We start from the raw sequence: 5992 nt of genomic DNA, 5'->3' as shown, positions 1-5992 counted from the left end.
AGTAGGTAAAAAATTGGGTAAGTAGGATGGGTGGGGATGTTCCCAATAGCAGAATGCCAAGAAATCACAGTTCCTGGAGGAAAGCTGGTGCTTCAGCAGAGTGTGACATTCAGCCTGTCCTCCTGACAGGCTTTGGGACACAAGTGTTGGGCTGGCTTTCAACAAAAATTGATGATATAAATTTTAATTTTAAATTTTAACTGGAGCTTCACTTTTTACTGTGTTCAAGTATTTCCTGAATTTGCAAGGAGTGATCTCTATCCACAGTTCACCAGAAGCCAGTTTGTTAGACTTCTTGTTCCTCTGGTTCTCTGCAACAGTAAGGTAGTACCCAAAGTGCTTGTAATTCTTTGAAACAGAGTTGAGGTATTAATTGTTTTAGTTAAATATACATTTTGCTGCAAAATTTAAAACACCTCTCGTTCACCTTCTCCATACTCTTCTTTTTTTTTTCATTTTCACCATTCTTCCTGTAGCCTAAAATCTCTATTTTCTTCCTGTGGGTAACTGTAGGTCTTCTGCAATAAAATAGTGATAAAATGACACTTGAATAGATTCATGAGAGCCTAGGGAGTGTGACCTGTCAACTCTGGTTGACAACTCTGCCCAAGTCCAAGATCACCTATGTCTTTGTTATTCCTTGACAGAAAACTGTTGAAACTCTTTCTGAATACTGAATGATGGCTACAGGTACTGTGTTCTAATCCCTTACTGCTTCACAAAATTTCCTAATATTGCTGTAAGTCAAAGTGTTTATTATGTGTTCTGTTTGTGTTGTTAAAGCAATTTTATATACCTGAAAGCTCTTACAGTGCTTTGTTTCAGTTTTTCCTTATGGATCATGATTTGTAAATCTCTGAGATGTTTCACTGTCTGCAGCCTCCTTCTTTGGTCCACTTTTCCAGTAAGCATGGCACCCCAAGCTGCACAGAGTGATCCAATTAAAACCTCAGTGTTTAATAAAGGAATGTTATTTAGTGTGTACAAAAATGCCATTGATCAAATTTAGTGTCCTTCCTTTTCCTAACACACCATTGCCTGCAGTTTATAGCTCCTGTCACTCCCTGTCCTTCTCCATGTAATTCCTGCCTACTCACATTTTCTTATTTTATGCTTCTCCAGATGATTATTCTGAAGGGTACAATTCTGCACTTCCTGTTGAAGCTCTGGTCTGTGACAGCTTAGCTGGCTGGATTGCAGCAGACAAGGTACTGGAGACTGAACAGAAGGAATGTGAGAAGGAACCATTGAAGATTTTGTACTAAAAGTATCAGGTGGTTGTGAATGACTGCCCTTGGGAAATTCACTTTATCCTCTGGCCAGAAATGTTTCTTCTTAACATTTAGTTTTGCTTTTTGATTAGTCTGTGTTTGTACAGCCTCCTCTTGGAGGGACAGGCTGGAAATTTGTACCAGTATTTGCTTTTGCATGCTCAAACACTACTGTGCTTCCTGAAAAAAAAAATCTAGAAAACAACTATATCATACAGAAAACAGAAGTTATCATAAATTAAACCTATGACAGTATGAAAAGGAATACAAGAAAGTGATTGTTCAATTCCTTAGTCTGTTCTGATTTTGGTTGTGTGGAGTTTTGGTTGTGAGCAAGATGAAAATCTTGCTTGTTTACTTACATGACAAAAGAGGAAAAGGCCTTTTTTTTTTTTTAGCTGAACATACTGTTTAAACAAACACCACAGTGAAACGAGACAGCTAAAGGTACTGTAAGTTTATTCTTTTTTATTTTTTATAATGTTTAGAAATTTTTGTGTCTAAGAATAAATTACTTTTCCTTTATTGTGAAGTGCATGCCTACAGTTAATTTTTGTGACAGCAAACTGTTCCCTCTTTCAGTTAAGTTCACAAAAATTGCACACTCTGTGCAGCTACTTTAACTTTTATTTGGAGGCATTATCATCTTAGCAGTGGACTTGCAGGCTGCTTCAGAAATTCTGGAGGCTGCCTATTGACTTAGAAAATGTCTCAAAAACCACAGGCACACCGTTTGGTGTTTTGGTCTGTGTGCTGTTCCACAAACACTCCTTTAGACATGGGGGACTGCACAGAATCTCTGCAAGACACAGGGTGATTGCAATGGTGCATTTTGCCTCTGGCTTACAAGCTGTACACCAGCACTGTGCAAGGGTTAAGGACAAGATAAAATCACTTGCTGCTGTTTTGATTTCCTGATGAGTTGGTGGTTTTACATGAGAAATGAGGAATGCAGTGAGGACCATTCCCATGCCAAAATTTCAAAGTATGTTTCTGTCCACTGTGGTGCCCTTCGTAGGTTTTACATCAGATTCTTAAATTTGGATATAAAGATCTCTGTTGTAGAAGCCCCATCTTGTGGACAACCAATCAATGACTACTTCAGCACAGCTGAAATTTGAAATACTGAGAAAATATGGAGATATTTTGGTAGTTTTTGCAACAAACTGGAGAGTCTTCATGTTTCTGGAAAATATGGAAACTTCATTCATGTGTAGAAATCAGCATGTGCTTTTCAAAGACTATTTCCACAGGAAGAAATTGTGAATTGCAGAGTGGTATTAACACTGGGGTGGAACCAAGGGTGGTGCCCTCAGAACCCTGTTTTAAGTCCAAATCAACTAGAACACAAGCCTGAATCCTGCCTTGAATTCCCAAAATAGTGTCCTGTAGCACTTGGATAGTACAAATGAGTCTTTTAAGTGGCAAAATCATATAAGGGGAGAAGGACATCCTTTAAAAAAATTGTTAAGAGAGAAAGAATAGCAAAGTATGCATGAAAACTGAGTCTGGAAACTTTGGAAATATCCTTAAGGAGATTGTTTCAGCACAAAGTAGTGGATGAGGTCAGCAACTCCAGACTCAGTGAGTCAACACACTTAGTAGGAAGTAAAAAGAGTGTGAAAACAAGCCTGTGATAAAAGCTAATTTCAGGTTTCAGTGTGACCTTGGTAGGATATATTAGATATATTCTATTAAATAGAATAATACATACATATAATTACAATGTCTTTTTGTTGCTCTGAAGAAATTGGGTTGCTCTATGATAGTTTTCTGTTTCTTCCATATGAAGAAAGTAGGAACCTTCGTGATAGTTTTCTGTGTAGTAATTAAGGCTGTAATGAAGGAGCCAGAAAATGTGGCGACATCTAGGGAAAGGTTGGCAGAAGTGCTTCCAGCTGAAGCTGTGGCCACTTCAGGTGTTGTATGCAGGGAAAATTCTGTTGGAGTGGTTTATTTGGAAGGTATGCCAAGCGTAAAGAAGATTCTGGCATGGGAACAGGGTGCCACTGCAGCCCCTTTGATGGGAGCAGGACAGGGGTTGCTATTCCTATACGTGGGTGTCTGACTGAGCAAGGAGATTAACAGAAGCAGAAGTTCAGAATTTGGTCATTGCAAAGCCAGGAAATAATTTCTTAGTCCTTACCAACAGTGGTCTGGATGAAATCTTTACTTCTAAGATGCAATACATTTTACTATTTCAAATTATCCTTGGAAATGAGTGTACATCTGCCATTTCACAGTTTAAGTTTAAAATAACTGTTTCTTTCATATTGAAATAATTAGATTTGCATCATTCTGTAGTCTGGGAATTGCATAAACAGCTCATTTGTAACATATATAGATCTGAAAAAATCACCTTCCTTAATAAGCTAACAGGTACAACTATAAATGCACATTATCAGTATATTACTAAAAAATTCACAGAAATATCCAACTCCTTTTGCTTCTCATATTCTTTTGGAACAGAATTCTACATTTTTGATGAAAGGCAACTTTGATGAATTGTCTGAGCCAGTGCAAAACCTTTGAGAAAGGTATTCCAAAGTCTTCTCCTTAAGTAAGATAATATTAAAACTTTAGCAATATAGAGCACTACAGTTTTTATCTGAGAGCAAATTTTGCTGGAACCAGCATGTGCAATCAAAATCTTTCTCAGTGTGAAGTGAAGCCATGACAGGATCTCTGCAGCTCCTTTCTGTGGAAGTTGTTTCTTCCAGGGGAGACAGAGAACAGCAGTTCCTGGTTGACCCCTCAAGGGAAGAGCAGGTGAAATGGGAACAGCTACTTAGAATTCCCTGCACTTAAATAATAAAGCATGAACAGTGCAGCAAGAGGAGTACAGACAGATACTAGTATGGTGGGAAATCAGAGTAGCTGCAGCCTAGGGAAAGAAAATGAAGATGTAAAGCTTGTCATGAAAGGGTTTTGGAAAGCAAGGATTTGTTCCAGCAGTGTTGAGAGAAGGAATAAGGGCTGCTCAATCCCTGTTCTACCAGGTGAGTGCATTGTAGTACAGAGGAAGGACAGGTCTTGGTGTAAAGGACAGACTATTGCCTTATTCTGAGCAGAAGGCTCTAGAAAAAGTAATTATTGGTAAAAGCAAAGTCTCTGAAGGAGTAGAAGAAAAGGGTATCATTCAGTGATTGATTGGATTGAATTGTGTTACAAGTTACAGGTGTTTGTTTATGCCCATATGAGAAGGAAGAGAACTGATTCCATCACGAAGAGCAATTTATTGTACCTTCCCTGCTTAGGTACAATAAAATGTTCAGTTGCTGAGGGTTCCTTGCTAAAAGTTGCAGAGTAGTATTTATCTCTCATAGATTTTTTCCAAGAAAATACAGCAGAAATGGAAACTCAAAGTTAGAATGTAAACCTGCAGTAATCCACTGTCAGAAGAATTGTGTAGGTGTATAAAATTGATTTCAAAGGGAATGAAGAGGTGTGACTTGTGAATTGCTACTTTTTAAAGATAAAAAATTAGTTCACATGTAGGTCATGTTAAAAAAAGAAAGTAATTTTTCGTCCTTATCTCTTTATTATGCACATTTTTATAGATGTTTTCTTTGGTTGCCTGTATCCTTTCTGCTATTTTAAATATGTTCAAAATTTTATTGAGATAAAAATGTTAAGAGATGTAATAGTACTGATATATCAAGTGATTTAGCATTAAAAAAGACAGATTTTCAGTGGCCATTTGAAAACAAGGCTTGATGTGTTATGTCAATACAAAACTAAATCTCTGCAGTTGAACCTTGAGCACTTGTGTCTGTAATGTATAAAATTGTTCCTTTAAAGCTGTTTCTGTCTTGTGTCCCTTCCTCTTCCAGCCCAGTCCCTTTGTCCAGAGCAGTGCTGGTGGCACATTGCTGTGACCCCATTGTCACCACCACAGGATCCCCTTCCCCAGGGATGGATCGTGGTCCCTGTGCTGTGTCAGCCAGGAGGGGAGAAGGACAGACCCCTGCTGTCACCAAGGACACCCCAAATCTCTCCTGAGCCTCATCCAACAAGGTTCTGTAATTTACAGTTCCTTATGGCAGGGCACTTCTTCTGGTGTTGTCATGAGTATTTTAAAATATTATCAGGCAGTAATTGCTATCACAACTTTTAATTCTGTGTTTCTGTTTCAAATTTTCCTCAGTTCATTCAGAACCAAAAGTTAATGCCCGTTGGCTAATTTCCAGTGCATGCCTCCACAGAACAACTGCTGCCTTTAACTGGTGGAGAGATCAAGGCTTGAACTGACAAAAGACATCTGTATTTTGGAAAACAAATTAATGTTTATGTTTTAATTTATAAGTTCCTGGCTCTTTTATGGTTCCTGTTTTTCAAGTAATGTCTCTTTGGATCCCTAGCTGATGGAGAGTCAAAATGGAAAAGGCCCATGAGAGAATTATCACAATAGAACATCTGGTCTGCATTGGAAAAAGCTAAGAAAGATATTCAACATCTCTGAGACTGAGGCAGCCATGAGGCAGTTTGAAAGTCAGTCCATGAAAAATTGTGCAGGTTGTGGCCACCTGGGCCAATCTAGTGTTGTTTTGGGAAGAGCTACTCTGCTCATGAGCATCTGAATTTTAATCTCCCTGAAGCATGGATATGTGAGAGCTGGGAGTGGTATGAAAGGTGTTTGCTTTCCATAATGTTAATCTGGGTCCCAGCATTGTCCTAATTATATTGTGGGTTCTTGCCAGTCTCCCAGACTTCTTTTGAGC

At 38.5% G+C, this 5992-nt stretch overlaps 1 long non-coding RNA gene across 1 annotated transcript; it reads left to right on the top strand.

The window, feature by feature from the left end:
• Window positions 1–206: 206 nt before the first annotated feature.
• LOC115948072 lies at window positions 207–5255 on the top strand. Its single transcript, XR_004081927.1, has 3 exons — window positions 207–690; window positions 1123–1208; window positions 5105–5255. It is a non-coding gene; the product is annotated as an uncharacterized LOC115948072 (long non-coding RNA).
• Window positions 5256–5992: the final 737 nt, after the last annotated feature.

The sequence above is a fragment of the Geospiza fortis genome, unplaced genomic scaffold (assembly GCF_000277835.1).
Source record: "Geospiza fortis unplaced genomic scaffold, GeoFor_1.0 scaffold396, whole genome shotgun sequence".
NCBI lineage: Eukaryota > Metazoa > Chordata > Aves > Passeriformes > Thraupidae > Geospiza > Geospiza fortis.
This window is presented reverse-complemented; position numbering and strand designations above follow the sequence as displayed.